At 47.2% G+C, this 21,560-nt stretch overlaps 1 protein-coding gene and 1 long non-coding RNA gene across 9 annotated transcripts in view; one reads left to right on the top strand and one right to left on the bottom strand.

The window, feature by feature from the left end:
- ANXA11 (annexin A11) overlaps positions 1-3,755 on the bottom strand; it is a 44,960-nt gene extending 41,205 nt beyond the window's left edge. For both annotated transcript variants that reach the window (XM_019444731.2, XM_019444732.2), the window contains exon 1: positions 3,566-3,755. The gene's annotated coding sequence lies outside the window, so the exon portion shown is untranslated. The remainder of the gene's footprint in view (positions 1-3,565) is intronic.
- On the top strand, positions 1,543-21,432 carry LOC109264477 (uncharacterized). Of its 7 annotated transcripts, XR_002078751.2 has the most exons (7): positions 1,543-1,762; positions 6,198-6,276; positions 8,782-8,851; positions 10,815-10,899; positions 11,006-11,187; positions 16,551-16,732; positions 19,182-21,432. It is a non-coding gene; the product is annotated as an uncharacterized LOC109264477 (long non-coding RNA). The 7 variants fall into 7 exon arrangements; XR_002078748.2 differs by lacking the exon at positions 10,815-10,899; XR_002078752.2 differs by lacking the exons at positions 1,543-1,762; positions 10,815-10,899 and adding an exon at positions 3,868-4,116.
- The last annotated feature ends 128 nt before the right edge of the window (positions 21,433-21,560 follow it).

Here is a 21,560-nt window from a genome sequence, read left to right as displayed (position 1 = left end):
ACAGAAACACGCCTTGTCACCCACTTCCTAAAAATAGCCATGACCTTTTAGGTGGACACAGCACGCTCACATCTGCTACCACCAGCCCCCCCACAAAAACAACCTCTCCCGCCCCCCCCCCCCCCCCAGAGATGCCACTCGCGGGCTTAACCTGCCACATGCTCCCTCCACCCTGCTACCCTCCTCTGGGTTTCTCCTCTCCACCTTCACTCAGATTCCTCTCATCTTCACTGTCCTCCTGGCCAGCCTCTCCCCAGGCTGTAGGTGTCAAAGGCTGGAGCCACGGGACTTCCCTCTCAATTTCAGGAGCAATTCTTCCCTTCTTTTCTGCTAAGGCGTGGCACTTTCAGGAGCACAAGCCCATGGAAGACCAGACACTAAGGGATCACAGAACCAGGACTCAACCACCTGTACACTCCAATCCCGTTTCAAGTTTCCTTGCAGTAACACCCTCAGGGGTATCAACATTGTCATCACTACATCCTAACTGATCTTAAACTCCCTTTGCAAACAGTTTCTGCAATCAACCATCTGAGGTAGGCATTTTTACCATTCAGAACACTTGGGACCCTGTGTGGCTCCATGGCTTGTCCCAAGTGACCCACAACGGATGAGAACTCTATCGACTCCTCTTTTGCCCTCACCCCGTTACTTTCTCCCATCAGTGTATCTGAGTCACGGTTCAGGCGGTACTGTTAGGATCCTCCCAAATACAAGCCACCGGGTGACATCAGACGGTTATTTTGTGGGGCAAAGGGGCCAGAGTCAGTAGGCCTACGGTGGTACGGTTTCCGGTAGTTATTAGAAAGTTCCACTGAGTTTCAACAACTCCCTTTAACAATGCAAATTTCCAACAAAGAAACTTCAGTTTTTTTCATTTCCCCTAAGGGCTTTCCTATCTAGGATCATTCAAACTCCCAGTGCTCCAGGAGACAATAGCATCAAGAAGGTGCTGTAGAGAAAAATCCGGGGAAACCTGTCGGCTTGCCTGGTTGTGATTGTGTAGCACACCCGCACACAGACTCCTCCCTGAGTGCTCCCCATGGGACCAAGTGCCCGGAGCTGCTCAGGCTTAAGGGGGAAAGACAGAAGCTAAGGAGAGAGAGAAGGAAGTGAATCCAAGGGGAAGGAGGGGGAGTTCCAGAAAGGCTCTGGGTCCTCTGAACATCCAGCACTCAGCACAGATTTTGTTTCTACATTTACCTCCTGCCTACACTGGCTTCCCCGCCCCCCCCGCCTCCCCTTCACCCCCCCACCCCACCCCCCCTGTTCTGCAGTGAACAGCAAATTGCCAAGAACCCACACTAACCTATTCTGGCTAGATTCTTACTGCTGTCACCAGGAACTACCCATCCTCCCCTGAATCACAAGACCAAGGCATCACTAATCGATCTTGGCCTTCTAGGTACAGCAATCCAGGATGGGTTCTGTCACCCTTGCCCTGGCTACATAAGGGAATCAAAGAGGACTCTCAGCCATCTCCTACTCTCACCTCTCAGTCTGAACTTAATTCTATTTCATTCTCCTTTTTTTTTTTTTTTTTTAAACCAATCCAAACCCAGCCTTCAAGGTCTAATATCAAAGAAAACCTTGCTTCTCTGGCCTGCCTCTTTCAAGCAGCTAACATCTGCTGAGCACACACATTAGGCAAGGCCCATCCTGGGTATTGTGAGACCAGAGATGGATAAGAAACAGACCCTACCTTCCAAAGAGGAAGGACAGGGCAGAGACAAGACATGTGGTCATACAAATACCAAGCAAGGTGAGTACTGAACAGTGGTGCCAAAGGAGTGGAGGAGGAGGACTTTGTGGGCTCAGGGGATGTCGTGTCCCTTTCTGCTAGGAGGAGGCACTCGGATGGCTCTCAGGAGGGTGGTGAATAATGGGCAGAAATGGGGAAGGAGGGCATTCCAGGAGGACAGAACGACATGAACTGAAACAAAGGAACTGGCAGAAGGGCAGTTCAATCTGAACCTTCAGCTGCACGAAAGAAACAACAGCTATTATTATTGTATTATTATTATGGCTGACACAGATTATGACTTATGAACCAGGCCCTGCTGTAAGCTTTATCTACTGTGGGTGCTATCCACCTGGAGCACAGGGGTATGGTGTACCAGTCACCAGTTCAGGTCAACGCCTGGGTTGTATGGTTGCAATATAATAACTCACTGAATTCTCAGTGACCCTGTAAGGTAGGTACTATTATTACCTTCACTTAAACGATGAGGAAACCAAGGCACGGAGACTAGTAAGAGACAAGATTCGGGAGGGATGCGGGACCCCAGGGACTGAGCACCCAATGCCAAAGCAACAAATTTCCCTGGCACCTCACTTGGCCGGTCTTCTCAGCGACCACCTAGAAGCACAGAGAGTGCCTTTGAGGGAAGGAGCACTGTCAATCCTCCTGGAATCCCCAACAATTGACTTTAGCAAGGAAGGAATGAAGGAACATAATGAGAGCCATTTAGGAGTGAGCAAGAGAACACACCCTGCCGGTCCAGCTCCTGGACTCAGCCCTGCCCTCCCCTGCAAGTTTTGTTCCTCGTTGCGCGAGCAGGGAAGAGGCTCACCCCCACGGCACCAGTCCATGCCTAGGTCAGGGCAGCCAGGAGCAAAGCGGGGGCTCAGGAGAGAGAGCAGAGTGTCTGGCTACCTAGGATACCCAGAGTGTCTTAAAACACCCAATCTCCATAGCAAGGTCACTGATGGGGAGAGGAGGGGGGGGACATAAATGCTCCCGGGGCCAACTGTAACTGTCTTGGGCTAGAATTGGCTAGCTTAACTCCCCTCCTCGGAAGGGGAACTTCACAACTGTCCTTTAAGCCAATAGACTTGGTTTCTGCCTATTTAAGCCTTCAAAGGGCTGGGTAGGGCCCAGGGGGAGAGAAAAGTTCAAGAACCCCTCCCTGAAACTGTGCTCGAGGGGAAAAGCAGAGAAGGTAAACACACTGGTGAACACAGTACCCCGGACGGTTCCGCATTCTCTCAAAGTGCCTTACAAACACTCTCCAACGGCGGCAGCTCCCAGGATTTGCGTCCTCCCAGGTTCAGAAGGAAAGTTCCTGAAGCCAGCCTCCCCTACTAGCTCTCCTTAGCACAAGCCTTTCCGGGAAGGGCACACACACTCTCGAGAACTCAGCTAGGTCAGAGGGGCCCGGGCCATAGGCCATCCCCATACCAGCCAGTCGCCTTCTGGTCACAGATTCACCCGGTCCCAAGTTCACCCAGTCGTCTCACGCCGACCCCGAACCTGCAGAGCCCCAGACCCCCGCCGAGCAACACAATCACGTGGTCCTGGCTACGGGGGCCCGGCCTATGCACCTCCCACCCCACAGGGAGGGCAGCCATCTACTGACAGCCAGGCCGACGCAGCCCGTCCGGAACCGACAGCCCGACACCATCATCCCCCCCCCCCCCCACCATGCCTTGCAACCAGGAAGCCGCAGGGCGGGGGCGAGAGCGAGCGCGGGGTAGTCCCGGGCCTCACCGGGCGGGCCACCACGCACTGCAGCCGCCCGGTCTCTGCCGCCGCCCCGCCGCGGGTCGGGCAGCCCTCACTTACCTGGCCACTGACCACAGGGGTGGGGGCCGCGAGGGACAAAGGGGGCCGCAGGCAGCGGCGTCTCTCTCCGCGGGCGTCCGGCCGCGGCGCCTTGGTCGGCCTGGAGCTCTGTCCCACTCCGGCTTTCTGGGCACTCGGGGCACTTCGGGCACTTGGGCTCCGCAACACCCAGGGCGGGGCGGGAGGAGGAGCCGGGCGGGCGGAAAACTCGGCTGGGCCCCAGCGCGCCCCGGGGCGGAGCCGCTCGCACTGGGGGCGGGGCGGGGCTGGGGGCGGGGCCGATGTGCGGCCCCGCCCCTAGGTCCTAGCCCAGAGGGCTGAAGAGCTGAGAGCTGCCTCCTGAGGCCGGGGAAGAAACACTCCGGCTTGCCGGCTCTCTTTAACCCGCAGGGGATCCCGCGGGCTCTCGGAGGTCGGCGAGAAGTAGCAGCTCCGCCCGCCTTCTCCGACGGTCTCGCTCTCCGCCGGGCACGCCCTGCGCCGCGATCTCGGGGCGGGCGTTCCCCAAGCCCGCTCTGGCCTGTGTACCGTTGTTAGCGACTCTCCTTAAGGTAAAGAACACTTTGCACGCTAAAATGGCCACGCAACCGTATGGAAATGGTGGGGGTAGGGCGAGTGGCTGTACAGTGGAGAAACCCAGCAAACTACCTTAGCCAGGTGATCAAGGTCAACATCAAGAGAGAGAAATCAGCGGTGAGAGTAGGTGCCGATTGTGGTCTTCCTCCCAAGAATACATATTCCCAGTCTATGGGAAAAACACCAGCCAAACCCTGGTTGAGGGATGTTCTACAAACTACTTGGCCAATACTCCTCTAAATTGTCAAGGTCATCAAAACCAAGGAAAGTCTGCAAACACGTTGTTACAGCCAAGAAAGCCTACGGAGATAGGAAAATAATGTAGTGTGGTATCCTGGATGGGATCCTGGTAAAAGGACATTAGGTAAGAACTAAGGAAATCTGAATAAAGTATGGACGTCAGTTAATAAGGCATCAGTATTGGCTCATTCATTGTAGCAAAAGCACCATACTAATAGAAGATGTTAATAATAGAAGAAACCAAGTATTAACTTCTCATTTTTTTCTGTAATTAGAAAACTATTTTTTTTAATGTTTATTTTTGAGACAGAGCATAGCAGGGGACAGACAGAGAGAAAGAGGGAGACTCAGAATCCGAAGCATGCTTGGGGGTTGGGGGAGAGCTCGAGCTCACCAACTATGAGAACATGACCTGAGCCCACGTCAGACGTTTAACCGATTGGGCCACCCAGGTGCCCCAATATAAAAACTATTCTTAAAAAGAATAGTTAAAATTCTTAAAAATTTTTTTTAAAGTTTATTTTTGAAAAAAATGTTACACAGGTAATAAATGAACAAATGGTAATTTAAAAGCAGTTTTTAGAAACTGAAATTCTTACTCTCCCAAGACTTTTAGGCGTGCCCTTCCAGATCCTTCTCTCTGCAACACTCTACTTCTACTCTAGGTGAATATATTCACCTAGATGTACTGTTTAAAATGATAATTGCAGTAATTTTTTTTTTTCAATGTGTTTTACTCATTGCATCTTGCAGGGTCTTTCCCCGCAAGCGTACCTTGATCTACTTGATTCTTCCTAAGGATTGCATGGTGCGCGCCATCGTGCGTGTCACCTAGCTCCTTAGGGAAGGACATTTAGGTTGCTGCAGGTTTGGGGCTATTGCAAACAGCGCTGCTGGTCTTGTTTCCATTTTTTCAGAGCGCACGGAGTGGGAGAGACTGGGCGCAGTAGGCCAAAGGGGAGACTCTGGCCTCGGCTCTGCAGGGGGCAGGGGTGCGGGTGCCTTGCGGCAGCCGCGCCCTCCGGCAGCCTGCTGCCTCCAGACTCCGAACCCCGGGGACCCAGTCATTTTCCACGGCCTCTGCAACACCCCTCCCTGCAAGGCGCGGCCCGTTTTCGGAGCTGGACTGCATTTTTTAGAGATGAGTGGCCGGGTGAGCCTGAAACCCTGGCCAAAGGCTCCAGTGCGACACGGAGGAAATGCCCCGCCCCCACCCCCAGCAGAAGAGAGGCCGAGGTCAGTGGCACCTGGAGACTCTGCCGAGGTTGGGAATTACTGCGGTGGGGGCGTCCGCGGCGACACAGGAACGGCGTCGGGGTGAAGCTCCCACCGAGCCCGCGGGGTTCCGAGGAAGCTTCCGTCGCCCGGCGCGCTCTGGGCCGGGGGTTTTGTCGGGGAAGGTCACCTGGCGCCCACCAGGCCTCTGCCTGGGCACCCTGCCCCGGCGCCGCGCGTCCCGGCGGCCTCAAAGTCAAGCTTCTTCGAATGGCTCACTTTTTTCGTAGATGAGCGACTGCCTCTTTAAATACTACCTTAAAAAAAAATAAATAAATAAACAAATCAGGGTTGGAATTCCTTCTGCACGTAGCACACACTTTCTGGCATCGCAACTGAGCTCTTCAAGGCCAGGATGGTGAATAGCTACCACTGTGCTCCCCTTACTGTGACTCAACCGTTTACTTTCAACAAACGTGTGTGGAGCTCCGACTCGGTGGGAACACTTGGGTGGGGGAAACGACTCTAGGTTTGGTGTGCAAACACCTGGGTTCTGTCACTTGAAGTTAGATGTTCTTTGAGCCTTGGTTTTCCCGCCTAGAAAATCTTCAAAATGATCTCTGAAAACCTGTAATCACTGCTTCATCGCTGAAAGGAGCTGCTAACAAGCATCAAACGAGGTAAGGGAGAGTAAGTGCCTTATGATAAGTCCGGGGCTGCACAGCCCCGAATAACAGTAGGAGACTCTTCTGATCGTTCTTACATTGAGTCATTCGACAATGATTGAGTATGGCCAATGTGACAGCCCTCTGCTGGGTGCCACAGAGAGGGACAAAAGGAAATTCTCTTGCTCTAGACTCCCATCTCTTCTCATGTGGGGAAACAAATCGTAAATACCTCACAGAATACAGGCTTGTAAAAAGAATCATTCTGGGTGGATGAGCAGCCAGTGTAGAGGATGGGATGCAGAACAGCTTCTTCTGATCTGTCTGGCCAGACTTTTCAATCGACTTTTAATTTTCAAAATCATGTTTATTCTCCCCCCCGCCCCCAAGTATCTATTGCTTTCATTTCTGCTTTTTATCTTTGTGGGTTTGTTCCTTCTTTCTTTGGATTTGCCCTAGTGCTCTTTCTCTGGTTTCTAGAGTTGAACTTTAGGGCCATTTATTTTCCAAATCTTTCTGTTGTTGCTTTGTAATAAATATATATAAGACTATAAATCTCCCTCTACATCCTGCTTTAACTACATATCACAAGTTTTTAATATGCCATGCTTTTGTTATCTCTCAGTTATAAATATTTTGGTGTTTTTTTTTTTCTCTTAGGATTTTATCCCTAATTCATGGATTATTTAGAAGTGTGTTTCCATTTTCGTTTCACAGTCATGGCTTTTTAAGAAAACATTTTGTCGTAGATTTCTAATTTTAATGCTTGGAGATGAGAAAATGTGCTCTTTTTAGAATTTGTTGAGACTTCTTTGTGACCTGATAGACAGACTTTTTTTTTTTTTAATGTCCCAGTTTTTGTAAAGGCACAAGATTCTAGTATTTCTCCATCCACTTTGCTAATCTAGTTATTTAGCTTGTTTATACCCCAGGCTTTTTTCCGTTCAATCTGCTGATTTCTGAGAGAGTCAATTTAATGTTTTCTGCTTTTATTGTACTTTACCAGTGTTCTCTATAATTTGGTCTCATTTTGCATTATAATTTTGAGAACAAATTATTAGGTTCACGTAAGTTCATAATCGCTTTATCTTTTGATGACTTATCTTCTTTTATTGCTTTTCTCCTTGAAAAATTATGATGCCTGATATTAGTATTGCTATCTAAGATAGTATTTGTCTCGTATGTTTTTCCTCTCTTTTTTCAGGCTTTACTCTTCTTTAGGTTCGTCTCCTGGAAATGACATACAATTTTTTGTACCAATCTTAAAAAAAAATCCATCTGAGTATCTGCTCTTTTTTAAGTTTATCTGTTTTGGGGAGAGAGAGAGGGAGGGGAGGAGAGAGAGAGGGAGACAGAGAATCCCAAGCAGGCCCCACATTGTCAGCGCAGAGCCTAACCCAGGGTTCAACTCACTAACAGCGAGATCATGACCTAAGCTGAAATCAAGAGTCAGATGCTTAACTGACTGAGCTACCCAGGTGCCCTCTGAGTATCTGCTTTTAATTGGTGAGTTTAGTTTATATGAATAATGATTACAGAAATATTTGGACTTATTTCTGCCCCTTGTTTTGGTTACACACACACACACACACACACACACACACACACACACACACTCAGGGCTGGTATTCACCTAAAACACATTAATAAAATGTGTAAATTGTAAAAAATTGAAATTCTTTCATCCTGCTTGGTAAATAGCTGTTGCCTTGAGACCTCACAGGGCCCCCACCCCTGACATTCCCCTGACCTAGCAACGAAAGGGGCAATGCTTATCAGAGGGGACCTACAGCACCTTTTCCAACTTTCTAATTGGTCAGCAAACAGGCCATGCAGGTGGCTTAATATTTTGAATATCATGTGAATTATACTTTCTCCTTGTTTCCTTTTTTTTTTCCTTTCCTACTTCCCTTTGAATTGTTTGAATTTTCTTTGGTTAAACAGAGAGGTGATACTAGAATTAAAAATGTATGAATAAATAACTACTTACAAGACACCCTTCCCAGGATATCCCTCAAAAAATTCAAATTTATAATGTCAAAAAATGAACCATCTTCTCCCCTCAACCTGCTTTTCTTCTTGGGTTCTGTATCTCTGGTGAGATACCACAGTAGTGTCCCTCACGTCTGTGGGTTCCTCATGGGAGAGGCTTGGCAAACTTTTCTGTGGTCTAATGTTCTTGTAGAGTTTGCAAACGTAAGCTATTTTAAGTACAAACAGTTAAGACATCTGGCTCTTTCTACCCTGAGTTCTCCAAAACCCTCTCGTGTTGGAGGGGCCATAGACATTTTTGGGATTTAGCTAAAAAAAATAAAAATAAAAAAATAAAGTGAGCTGGAGATACACTTAGTTAGGGCTTAGTAGGAAATGTTTATGCCGTGTGCGATCACTTCTGTGTGTACTTAACATTATTGCTAATCTTCCCATGTAGAAAATGGTTTCTATGGACGTGGCTCTGATTCAGCCAGCAAAACCAGAGATGGCTCAATAACAAACATGTCCTGTAACACCTGTTTTGAGAAATATGCAGAAACAAGATTTGACATCTTCGGAACCAGAAACTAGTCTATGGAAAACTCTTCCAACCATTGTACGTATGGAGTTTTAAGCATGTAAGTCTATTCTACTCCACGCCTGTTTAAAATGGAAGCTCTCTCTTATAAGGAATATACTCAATAAGGCAACGTAGACAATTGTAATATACAAAGAGATATAAATACATCTTTTTAAAAAACGGTTTCAAGAAATATATTTTACTAGAATTCTGTGTAATAAGGCACAAACTGTAGGAGTGCAGTGTGTGAATTAAATGCTTTCTGCACCTCACTGTGTCACATCTCAACTTATGCCATGTGTTTTATACTGATGGAGTCTGTAAATTCTAGATGCGCACACCAAGAAAGACAAAATTTTAGCATGACTTTTTTTTTCTTAATGTTTATTCATTTTTGAAAGAAAGAGCGCAAGTGGGGGAGGGGCAGAGAGAGAGGGAGACAGAGGATCCAAAGCAGGCTCTTCACTGACAGCACAGAGCCCGATGTGGGGCTTCAGTCCACAAACCAAGAGATCATGACCTGAGCCGAAGTCAGACGCTCAACCAACTGAGCCACCCACGTGCCCCTAGGATGACTTTTATATGAAGTACATCAGATGATACAAAACTCAATTTACCACTACGATAAGAACATCCATGACAAGCTGGAAAATACGGTATCGATTCAAGAAATATTTAAGATTAGACATTGCACAAGAAAACTTAAAATGCCTAGAAATCTCCTGGCCCAGGACACCTGGCTGGCTCAGTCAGTAGAGCATATGACTCTTGATCACAGTGTTGTGAGTTCAAGCACCACACTGGGCGTGGAGCCTACTAAAAAAAAATAAAAATAAAGAAGTAACAAGGTCTGTTTCTATAGCCTTCTTGGCTTTAAAGTTCCTATCTGGTGATAAGGATGTCTTTTTACTTCTTAGCACAGGGAGGGTACCTTTTGTATGGGAGATTTGTTTCCTGCTCTCCGGGGGACGGAGGAGGGTCTAAGTGTCTTGCACCTGCTGCTTCCCAAGTAGCTTCAAATATCAAAACAATCTATATTCCATTGGGGTACCTTTTGGGCAGCCTGCCCCTCACCCCTACAACATGACTCTACCAGCAGTATTAATTGTTTGCAACTCAAGTAGCTTACTTGTGCAAATTCTACAAAACCATATGACCGTACTAGAAGAAGATTGGCATCCCTTTCTATTCTACGGAAGAAAACATACTATCAGAAAAGCCTCCCTATAGATAGATTTCTCTGCGTTTTTTGCGTCTGACCCATACTCTCCTCCCCTTAAGCACCGCTGTTGTAGTTTCCAGGCCCTTGTGGTTTCTCACCTGGACTCCTGCAGGGCCTTTCTAACTGCTCTTACTGGCCCCAGTCTCATTCTCCTCAGATCTGTCCTCCAGGGCGGTATAAGATGCACATGTGACTGTGTCACTCTTTTAGGCCCATCGTGAGCTCTCCAGGATGAGGTTAAGCTCTTACCCTGCCCCATCAGCCCATGTCCCGCCTCTCCTTTTGCAATGCAGGCAAGTCTTGCCTCTCTCAAAATGTCGACTTGCTTACAATCCATCCTCCCCGTCCTACCCTGCCATGTCCCCATACCTTTGCTCATGCTGTCCCCTCAGCCTGCAGAAGCCTTCTCTCCGCTTTTCACCTTGGTTGCTCCTACTCGTCCTCCAAGACTCTGCTTAACTGTCATCTTTTCTAGAAGCTCTCTGACCTCCTCTTTCACCCTAGTGGACTGAACACCTGCTCTCGTCTCTCTCCGCAGCCCCAAACTCCAAAAATGAGAGGAAAGGACAAAAGTTGGTATTTTTAAAAAAGAGGACAAGGAATGTTCAGAGGAGCAGAAGCACTGAACAATTTCTGAGAGACTGAAAGTAGACAGGATGAGATATAACATTTCAGCCGAGCACATGAGCAAACGGTGCTTATATTCTGGAGTGTGTATCCTGTACTGTACATTATACCTCATATTCTGGAATGCGTATACTGTACTATATATTACAGAAGCAGGAGCAGCAACAAGGACACTCCATGCCTGAGGTGGGGGAGGCCTGGGACAAGAAGGAGCTAACGGGCTATTGATTGGCAGGTGAGATAAGCAGCCCTTGGGAGCAGCTAGACGAGTGGACTCCTCAACATCTCCTTAAATCCAACCTTGGAGACAAGATGGCCGTGACAGGAGTATCTGTCTCTAGGTATGAAGGAGTGAAGATAGGACGAGGCCCAGATGGATGGCAAAGCCAAGGAAGAAAGGGTAGCAGCTAAGCTCCAAAGACCAAGTATGAGAGCATCCACCCAAGGATCCATCCTGCCCATCCTGCACATTCTGAATGTGTGGTGCACACATTTGCAAAGTGGCTTTCACCCCTTCATCACAGTAAGTTACACAAACAGATCTTTTTTGCAGGAAATCTCATGGCCAAACATGAGTTCACTACCAAAAAATTAAATACCCTTTGAGAAGCACCAACACCATGAAAGGAAGATTTATAACTGAAGAAACATAATCATTGCTAATGTTTACTGAGCATTTATATGCCAGGCACTATTCTAAACATATTGAATATATTTATTAAAAAAAAAAATTTAAGCTTATTTGTTTTGGGAGGGGGGAACAGAGAGAGAGAGGGAGAGAGAGAATCCCAAGCAGGCTCTGCACCATCAGAACAGGGCCTGACGTGGGGCTCAAACTCATGAACCGTGAGATCATGATCTGAGCCGAAATCAAGAGTCAGATGCTTAACCGATTAAGCCAGCCACAGTGCCCCATATTACATGTATTTAAACTTTAGGGACACCTGGATGGTTCAGTCAGTGAAGCGTCTGACTTCGGCTCAGGTCATGATCTCACAGTCTGTGAGTTCGAGCCCGCATAGCGCTCTTTGGTGACAGCTCAGAGCCTGGAGCCTGCTTCGGATTCTGGGTCTCCCTCTCTCCCTGGCCCTTCCCCTCTCGCGCTCTGTCTCTCTCTCTCAAAAATAAATAAACATTGAAAAAAATGTAAAAACTTTAACCCTACCAGAAATCTTTTAGGGTAAGACTATTTTTATCCCATTTTACAAAGGGGTAAGCTAAGGTGTAAGTGATTAAGTAACTTCCTGCAAAGCCATACAGCTTTACAGCCATACAGCCATACAATTCTTCCTGCCTCCAGAGTCAAAGATTAAAAAAAGCAAATAGGACAACTGGTACTGAGCTTTGAAGTAAGTATAACTAATTTTCTCAAATAAGAGAAGATGAAAAAGAACCAATTAGAGATGTTGGAAATGAAAAATATATTTATTTAAAAAAATTTTTTTTAATGTTTATTTTTGAGAAGGAGAGAGAGAGAGACAACGTGAGTGGGGGAGGGGCAGAGAGAGAGGGAGACCCAGGATCTGAAGCAGGCTCCAGGCTCTGAGCTTTCGGCACAGAGTCCAACATGGGGCTCGAACCCATGAACCGTGAGATCATGACCTGAGCCAAAGTTGGACGTTTAACTGACTGAACCACCCAGGCATCTCCAAAAATATATTTATAATTAAAGAAAGAAAACCACGCCAAGTGGATGAGCTAAGTAGTAGAACGTATGCCCCTGAAGAACAAATGAACTAGCAGATTGGACGAAGCAATTTTCCCTGAAAACAGAAGGGGATTAATAAATAGAATGGAGAAAAGATAACAGACATGGAAGATAGTTCCAGAAGGGCCATGATCCATCCATTAGGTGTTGTAGAAAGAGACTAGAGCAATGGATGTCCAGTGAAATGTGGTTGATTGGCAACACAAGTTTATTTCCTCTCCCTCCCCAAATCCCAACACCACGGCAATAGAAGAAACCCGCAAAAACAAAAGGAACAAGAGAAAAGAAAATGGTAGACAAAATTTCAACACACTTTTTGAAGACAGAAATTATATGGAGGAGTGGTAACTGATTCGATAGAATGGAGGATGCTTTAACTTGGGTGCACTAGAGGGAGAAATCAAGAAGTCAGCTGATTCTCCCCACCCACCCCCAGAATCTCAGCCAGGCTTAGCCTTACAGATGTAAGCTAGAGTATGAGGCTGCAATGAGTATGGGAACAGGGACATAGGCAGAAACCCTACTCATTTTCCCTGCCCCCTTCAGCAGAGGTTCCCCCCACCTATGGAGAAAGGGGACTCATTTGTCATATAAATTGAACTGTGGGGACTGCAGAATGGGACATGTAAGGCACAATGAATTTGTGAGGAGGAAGTAGAGTATGGGGCTAAATAAGGATCCAACCAAAATCTGCATATTGAATGCTGGGACCCTAGTCTCCAAGAAGTAGGAATCCGCAAACAGGGAACTGAAGGATTCCCCTGGGGAGAAAATGAGCCGCCCAGACAAATGTCCTCCACTGGCTGATATTTACTGATTCCCTCAACGCAAAAGCTGATTGATGCTTAAACACCCTCCAGTGAACACCATTGGTCAACAAGCCCTACAGCCATGCAGATTCCATTTACCATTGTGTGCCTCATCCCTAAATGCGAATGTCCAGCCTAGGATCACCATCCTCCGAGGAAGGCCTCTGAAGAGGGTGACCAACCATCCTGGTTTGCCAGAGACCAAGGGGTTTCCCAGGACACGGGACATTCCTTACTAAAACTGGAAGGTGTCTGGCAAGCCAGGATGAGCTGGTCGCCCTACTCCACATGTATAAGCGAGATCCATATGCTTGGCTTTTGCTTAATAATCTGCAAGCCTGGCCCACTTGCCCAGCTCACAGCCTGTGAGCACAGTCATCTGCTATAATTTGTAGGGTGTGGTGGCAAAATCTGCCAAAAGTTATATTAAATGGTTCGTGACTTTTGCTGATCCTTTTCCAGCCTTTGACATGATATATAGGGGAAAATAGGGACTACGCTATTTGTAATTGCCAGGTGGGTAAAACAAAGCTGGATCAAAGATGGCTTCTTTAACTTTTAACTTTACCGTTAACCACCTGATACCACTCTTGGATGGGTTACAGGTATGTTTTCCTACCGAACTCAGTGCAGCCCGCCTGCCAGTGTGGGTTCCGAAGGGTCAGCATCCGTGCCATACAGGTTGTTAAATGTGGTAGTAACTGTGCCATCCTGCTCTGTACTTGACAACAGAAAGCTAAGCGTTCTCTGGGATGCAAATTATCTGCTTTTGACATCATGAACTCAGAATGGTCTTAATAGGCAATCGATACTGCTATCTTATGACCTCCAAATACAAGGGGTACTGATTTTGGATCTGAAACAATCATTTTAAAACCTTAGGGGATTTATAGAAAAGAATTATTAATAGTAAGTTACCTCGTTTAGTTCCCTTGGGAGTGCATTTCACAACCAGTTTAACTAGCAGGGTCTGTTGTTCAAAATGAAATGTGCTGCAGGTTTTTATGTGTGTCGCCAAATAGGGTGTATGGTTACCCATCTCCTGTACAGTTTCTCCAGGCTGATTTTTGTTGCCAACACACGTTATGATGTGGAGCTGCGGGGCCTCAGTTACTCACTTGTTGCATTGTTAGGGAACTCTCAGTTTCTCCTAAAGCAGCTCGTGGCTCTGCCAGCAGGGACTCCCTTGACGACACACTTTGGAGGGGATGTGTGTTGGCCTTTGCTCGAGGAACACGTTCTTGCAGGCACCTGAGTTTTCATAAGAGGCTTGAATCGAAGTTCCAGCTCCATTTATTATGAAGGCATGTGGCTCCTGTCTTAAATGGCAATGGAAAGTATCAACATTCCAAGTAGAATCTCAACCTCATGGCCACAATGGACTTTTTTAAAAAGCTTGGTTAAAAGAAATGCTGTTTGTGGATGAGTGCCTACAAAATATGTATTGTATTCAGTCTCTAGACACATGTTCTTAAATATATCACCAATTCAGCCAGAGCATCAGACTTGTGTGCTTGACTGCCTCTCATGGCTTCTTGACGACCGACTTTTAGTGGATTGTGTTTGGGTCAATGTCCCTCAACCTCTACTGAGGGACATTATGCAAAATATGGCTTTGAACATTGATCCGTTGTCTGTTGTAGGGATGCTGTTGAGCACATTGCTTCTCATGCCCACAGTGGCCTCTCCATGAGGACCATTTGTAGAAGTGAATGCACTAATTGGTCTCATGTATCTGGAATTATGGAATAGTTGCATTTTTTTTTTAGCAACTTGCAAATACTCTGGATCTTATAATAGGTCATATTTCCCTCCCCTTATAATAGGTCACATCTCCCTCTGCTGCTAGGTCTTAGAGCTAGGTTGATAAACAAGCGTGAGACTGTACAAAGGGGACTAATCACTCACATTGGCATAGTTGGTGAAATGGAATCAGAGCACGGGTGTTGGCAAGGTTCTCTGGAGGATGTGCCTGCCATGTTGAGTGTCAGGGAATCCGCTCCCTGGACAAGGGTTGGAGACCAACATAGGTCTCTCCAAACCAGTCTTATAGAAGTGCCTGCAGATTATCCCTCTCATGTAGGGTTGGGGTTAGGATCAGGTATAGTGGGGCGATGACATGGGGAGAGAGACCCATCTAGCTCTCTACCCTCTTCCCTCACCAGCTTTCTATCTTTTATCACACATGGCATGGTTGGAAACAAATGGGCACCATATGGGAAGTTAGGGGCCAATTGCTGTCCAATGCTTCACCCACCTCGGTCTCCAGATCTAGATTCCAGTGTTCACTTCTGTTATGGGAGCCAGGGAACCGTAGATGTTGAAAGTATAGCTCTGGAGTCAGAGGGCCAATTTCAAATTCTGCCTCCATGCTCAATAGCTGAGTGGCCGCGGGTAAGAAATCTAGTCTCGTCATCTGTAAGGTAGGAACGAAAACACAGCTTGCCAAACACAGTTGTTACGGAGACACATTATGTAACTACTGTGAATCATCTGCCACAGAGCTTGACGCAGCAGTAGATGTTTGCTATGAAGAAATGCATCATGGTGGTTAAGAGTTTGGGCTTTGGAATAGGATATACTGGGGTTCAAATTCCAGCTCTTCCTGAGCCAGCTATGAAACCTTGGGCAACTTTCTAACTTCTTTAGTCCTTAATCTTTTTCTGTCTCCAAATGGGACAAATAATACATATAAAACTCTTTTTTTTTAATTTTTTAATATGTATTTATTTTTGAGAGAGAGAGAGAGAGAGAGCAAGCAGGGGAGGGGCAGAGAGAGAGGGAGACACAGAATCCAAAGCAGGCTCTATGCTCTGAGCTATCAGCACAGAGGCTCGAACTCACCAACCGTGAGATCATGACCTGAGGCGAAGTTGGATGCTTAACCAACTGAGCCACCCAGGTGTGCCCCTGTACATATCAAACTCTTAACACACCATTTAATATGAAGTGTGTGGTCTATAAATGATTGCTCTAATTTCTTACTTTACTGCCGCCCCAGGAGAGAATGTTTCTCAAGTCAAGCAGGCAGGAGGAAATGCCTAAGAGAGAGTCCCCAGAGCTGCCAGCACTTTGGTAACAGGGGAACTGATGTCCATCTCTAACGTACTTTGGTAACACAGCCACTTAGATTTATTATTTTCTGTGTGCTCAACAATGAGCTAAGAGTTCTATATTTTTGTTTTACCTGGGACGAGGTGTGGTGGATCTTTTGGGAGCCACCAGTGCTGTATCAGTCTGGGTCCAGTCAGGAGACAGAAACCACATAGGGGTTTAAGCAATGGACGTGTAATATAAAGAATATTACGCGATGGTGAAAGAGTAACTATAGGATGTAAAGAGAGCCTTACAGGGCTACTCTCCCTACAGCTGAGGAAGGCTTCCCAAGGAAGGACAACCTCGGAAGGGGTCCACCTCTCCAAACTGTGGATCAGGCCTTATTGGAGAAAGATTCGTGGCAGCCCCTTGGACGGCAGAGAAATTTCCCGGTGCATTGGCCGCAACTGCTCTTTGGTTGCCAGATAAGGATGAAGCAATCTGTGGGAGCACAGGTGAGTCACAACCTGGAAGGTGGGGCTGCGGACATGTAGAAGGAGTCAGGCAGCAATGTTAGATGGGCAGCACGGAACACACAGTGTCAGTGTTGGGAGGGTCATGGGAAGGTGATCACCAGGCTGGACAGGACTCTAAGGTCTCTGGGGGACCTCCTGGGCACGTAGCCAGGGAAGGGCACCATAGGATGTCCTACACTTGCCAAAACCAGCAGCAGAAGCCCCTTCTCCTGCAGAGTTCTCCCAGTATACCCTCTGCAGAGAAGGCTCACTGTAAAGGAAAGATGCTTATGGGGATTCTGCCCGTTATCACCCAGCACATATTCTTGGGTGAATTTGGAGCTGAAAAGTAGTAAGTTGATAACCAGCGGCATTTGAAGAAAGTTGGAAACACATACGTGTGGATACATATGTTCATGCATGTGCATATATGTGTACTAATCCACCCTGCTTGGTGGGGTGGGGGTGGGGGGCGGATACTTCTAGAACGTTCACAGACCCTAAGTGAAGAACACCACTCATGGTTCCCCACAGCCACAAGAAAGCCTCCATAAAGCACTGAACTAACTCTCCGGGGGAGGTGGGGCAAGGTGGCATGAAAGAATCGACCAAGAGACTTCCAAAACCCTGTCCTAGTTATGGAGGGTGACATTTCTTCCTCCTTCTCCATTCCCTTCTGTATTGGTCATGCACCCAAGGGAGACCTGAAGACTCCAGCAGGGCAAGGCCTTTTTTTTTTTTTTTTTTTTTTTTTTTTTTTGCATATTCATTTCCCCCAACATCTAGCTAATCTGTCAGCTTGGGCACACAGAGGGCGTTGTGCTCTGAACATCAGGCTTCCTGGGTTACTACACAGACTCAAGGCCAATCATTTTCCTCCACCAACTAAACACCAAGCTACTTGTTGGGAGTGACAGACACCAGTTTCCATACTTTTACTGTTCATAGGCACGCTAAGTTCCCACTCATGGCCCTGCTGAGAGTAAGGGCCCAGAGGCTGAAAAGTCATCTCTCGCCCTGCTCCAACCTCATCGAAAGGGCCGGATGTTGGCAGTGGTCAGAGATGTCCAAAGAATGAAATCGATTCCATTAGGTGCTCAAATGTATGACGCATGAATGGAACCCTGCCTCCATCCCACATCTACCAGAACCAGAAGGGGGCCCAGGAGCCTGTGTGTTCTGAATAAGACTGCCCTTCCCCCAGCCACATCACCTTTGGTAGAGTGAAGAAGGCCTTAGGAGCTCCACATGTTGCTGGAAGGCCCTCATCTCTCCTCCCCAGGCTTACTCTTCACCACCATTATTTGCCTAGAGAGCATCAGGATCCATCTTATCTTTAAGGCTTTATTTTGATTTGCCTCAGTCGCTCCAAACAGTTCAGGCCCCCAGGCCATCCCTTATCTCCCAGACTGGAAAGCCCTTATAGATCTTTATGGCCCTCTCCACACTTTATTTTTCCCCACAGCACCCGACAAATAGTAAGGCCGACTCACTCATTTGTTAGACTTCCCCAACCGAGGGTGAGGTGTCTTGTTACATTTGTTAACCGCTCTGCTCCCAGCATAGAAGATATCTGGCATATAGTAGGTGCTTAATAAATACATGTCCCAGGAATGCATGAACAAACAAAGCATCTCCGATGCCCTGTGTTTTGTGGGACTCAGTGTCCACTGCAGACCAGTTAGTCTTGTCACTACCTTCCCATCAAGGGCCTCAATTACAGCCCCCCTGCAACCCCCCCCCCCCCCCCCCCCCCCCCCGCAGTGGCTTATCACAACTCTCTGGCACTTTCAGAGCATGGGCTTTGGAGACACACAGGCTTGGGGTTGCATCCTGGTGCTGCCACCTGGAGGTTTTTAGCACCTCTATACCTCAGTTTTGCCTATTTGTAAAACTGGGACTTTGTGGTCAAGTGGATTAAATGGAAGCTTTGTGTAAAGGACTCCGCACACCTCCAGGCACCCAGTTAAGTGCGCAGTAAAGAATAGCGGGCAAGCAGGGAGGCCACAGAGCAGGGTGGGGAGGCACAAAGAGGCTTCATCTGCCTTCCATCTGCTGTGGGTTGGTAGCGGATGCCTGGAGCCCTGTGCTAAAATGGATTCTGGGCAGGCACTGAGCTCAGGGGGGAGTCCTGCAATTGATTAATGATGTCTGCCATGGGCATGGGTGCTGGAGGGTGTGGAAGAACAAGGAGAGTAGCAGACCCAGGCCACACATTTGCCATCCTGATCTACAACTTGCGCCACGGCTCCTTTCCTTTTGTATGTCTTGACTGCTTTCAAGAGTAAGAGCTCCTCTCTTTCCAGGAGCTCTTCCCTGACCTCACAGTTCTTCACACGCCCCCACCCTGAAAAGGGTAAGGTTTGCTCCTCTGAGCCCCCACACGTTTTCTGTGCTGTTCCTTTGTTAGTCACCATATAGCATTTTGGATGATTTTTTTAACTTTCAGATCTCCTGTCTGTATCTATGAGCTGAAAAATGCCTTCAGGGAAGGTTTTGCCTTTGAGAATGGATGTGGTAAAATGAACATGGTGCGCTGGAGTAGGAATCAGAAAATTTGACATTGCTGTGTGAGTTTGAGCCCATTGGCTTGCCTCTCTGAGCCTCAGTTTCCCCGAATGAAAATGGGAACCTTGAGTAAGCTGCCTTCCCCGCCCACTGTATCGCAGCATTTCATAAGGCTCCGTAGAGAGTAAAAGCATTCATGTTGTGGTTGCATACCCCTTGTGCTCTCCTTCTGTGGCTAAAACTGGAGCTTCTGCAGATATATGTTGATTTCAGCAAAGGAGTAGGCAGAAGAGAGCCTCAAATGGGAGCAATGGGCACTCTGGACGCCCTGACGGCAGAGTCTGGAGAACGGAAAAGCCAACTTTTCTCCCCTTGTGCTTGCAATTGGGGAAGAGTGAGGAGCCGGGAAAGGTAAATGCTGTCATCTGCTGGTCATTTCCTGTGTAGCAGCATCAAATTAATAGTTTTGCAAAGCTCTCGTTCAAAGTTAGCTAAGGACCTGGAGGGAGGAGGAGGCATTTGCTGAGCACCTACTGGTTATAAGGGACTATCTTCAAGGATGCTATGAACAGAGACATGACCTAGCCCTGGATGCTGCCAATAAGGAGGACACGGACCCCAGGGAGCCAGGGCCGCCTCCCTGTGCCTGTGTGCCTCAAGCACACCCTTTGACCTCTCTGAGCTTCAGGTTTCTCATCAGGTGCGTGGACTAGGATGGTCTCCAAGGATCTTGAAAGATGAAGAGAATATTACAGATGGGCACTGGGAAGGAAAGGAGGAGGGCATCAAGAGAAGCCCTTGGAAAGTCTGACAGATGTCCTCTTCCCTTGTGCCCGTGTTTGTGACACCATGGGCTAGGCTCCAGATCGCTAAGCACCTGCCCTCCTCTGACTTCTGTTCAGGGGAAGGGACAGTGGAGTCGGAAAGACTTCTTGAAGGAAGACTGGAACCAACGCCTGCGTTGTCCCCACCAGTTTTAAGAAATGGAACCATATGGTTGCCTCTGAAGTCATCCATTATATGAATATATTATCCTTTCTTTATACATTCTGCTGTGGATGGCATTTGAATTGTTTCCTATTGTTCCCAGGCTTTTACTGCTTTGGACATCCTGTCTTATTAATCTGTAGGAGTTTAAAAATATATTTGAGATACAACTCTTTTATCATCTATGTATATTGGAAAATGTTTATCCCACTCTGTAGCTTGCCTTTCCACCTTCTTACAAATGTCTTTTCAGGAGAGAAGTTATTAATGGTAATGCAGTTGTAGCAGGCAGACTTCTAAGATGACCGCCATGCCCATCACCCTGGTATAATGTCCCCCCACTGGAGTTATGGAATATGATAGGTATCATTGGGGATCATGTTCTAGTCTGTGGCAAAAGGAATTTTGCAGATATGGCTGTGATTACTACTCAGCTGAGTATGAGTTAACCAAGTGGGATGTTATCCAGTTGGGCCTGACCAAGTCACATGGTCCCTTCAAGCCTGAGTCTAGAGGTCAGAAACGGAAAAGGTCAGAGATCCGAAGCATGAGAGATTTGATGTACCATTGCTGGCTTTGAAGATGGAGGGGCTCCATGGCAATGCAGGTGGTCTCCAGGAAACTAATAGATCTTGATGGACAGCCACCGAGGACCCAAGGACCTCAGTCTTACAACCTCAAGAAGCTAAATCTGCCACAACTCCATGAGCTCGGAAGAGGACCCAGAGTGCCAGAGGACCCAGAGACCACAGCCCAGTCCATTCCTTGCTTTCGGCCTGTGAAACCCTGAGCAGGGAACCCAGCCATGCCATGCGTGGGTTTCTGGGCAACTCATCTGTGAGCCAACAAATGGGCGTGCTTTTAAGCTCTGCTGAATTTATTGTGCAGCAATAGAAAACAAACACAGTGGTTGTATTTATCAGCATTTTCCTATATTTATCTCACTTTCTGAGTTAAAAAGATCATTCTCTACACCGAGGTCGTGAAGATACTCTTCTAAAATTGTTACAGTTTTGCTTTTTCACGTTTAAGTATTCCAACTTCCTAAAATTGATTTCTCCCCTTGCTGTGAAGTAGAGCTCGGACTCCATTATTCCCCACTTTGGATAAAAATTTGTCCTGAGACTACTTATTGACTAGTCCATTATTTCCTCATAGATCTGCAAGTGCAGTCTGGTCATGAAGGCGATTTCCGAACAAACGAAGGTCTGTGTCGGGCCTCTTTATTTTGTGTCATTGTTAATTTGTCTGTCTTTGCAACAGAGCCACACTGTGTTAATCGCTATAGCTTTCTAGTAATTCTAGATGTCTGGTGAAATAACGTGCCCATCTT

Source organism: Panthera pardus, unplaced genomic scaffold (genome assembly GCF_024362965.1).
Source record: "Panthera pardus isolate Hobbes unplaced genomic scaffold, ASM2436296v1 HiC_scaffold_22, whole genome shotgun sequence".
Taxonomy (NCBI): Eukaryota; Metazoa; Chordata; class Mammalia; order Carnivora; family Felidae; genus Panthera; species Panthera pardus.
The sequence above is the reverse complement of the archived record's forward strand: the minus strand, read 5'-3'. Positions and strand labels throughout refer to the sequence as shown.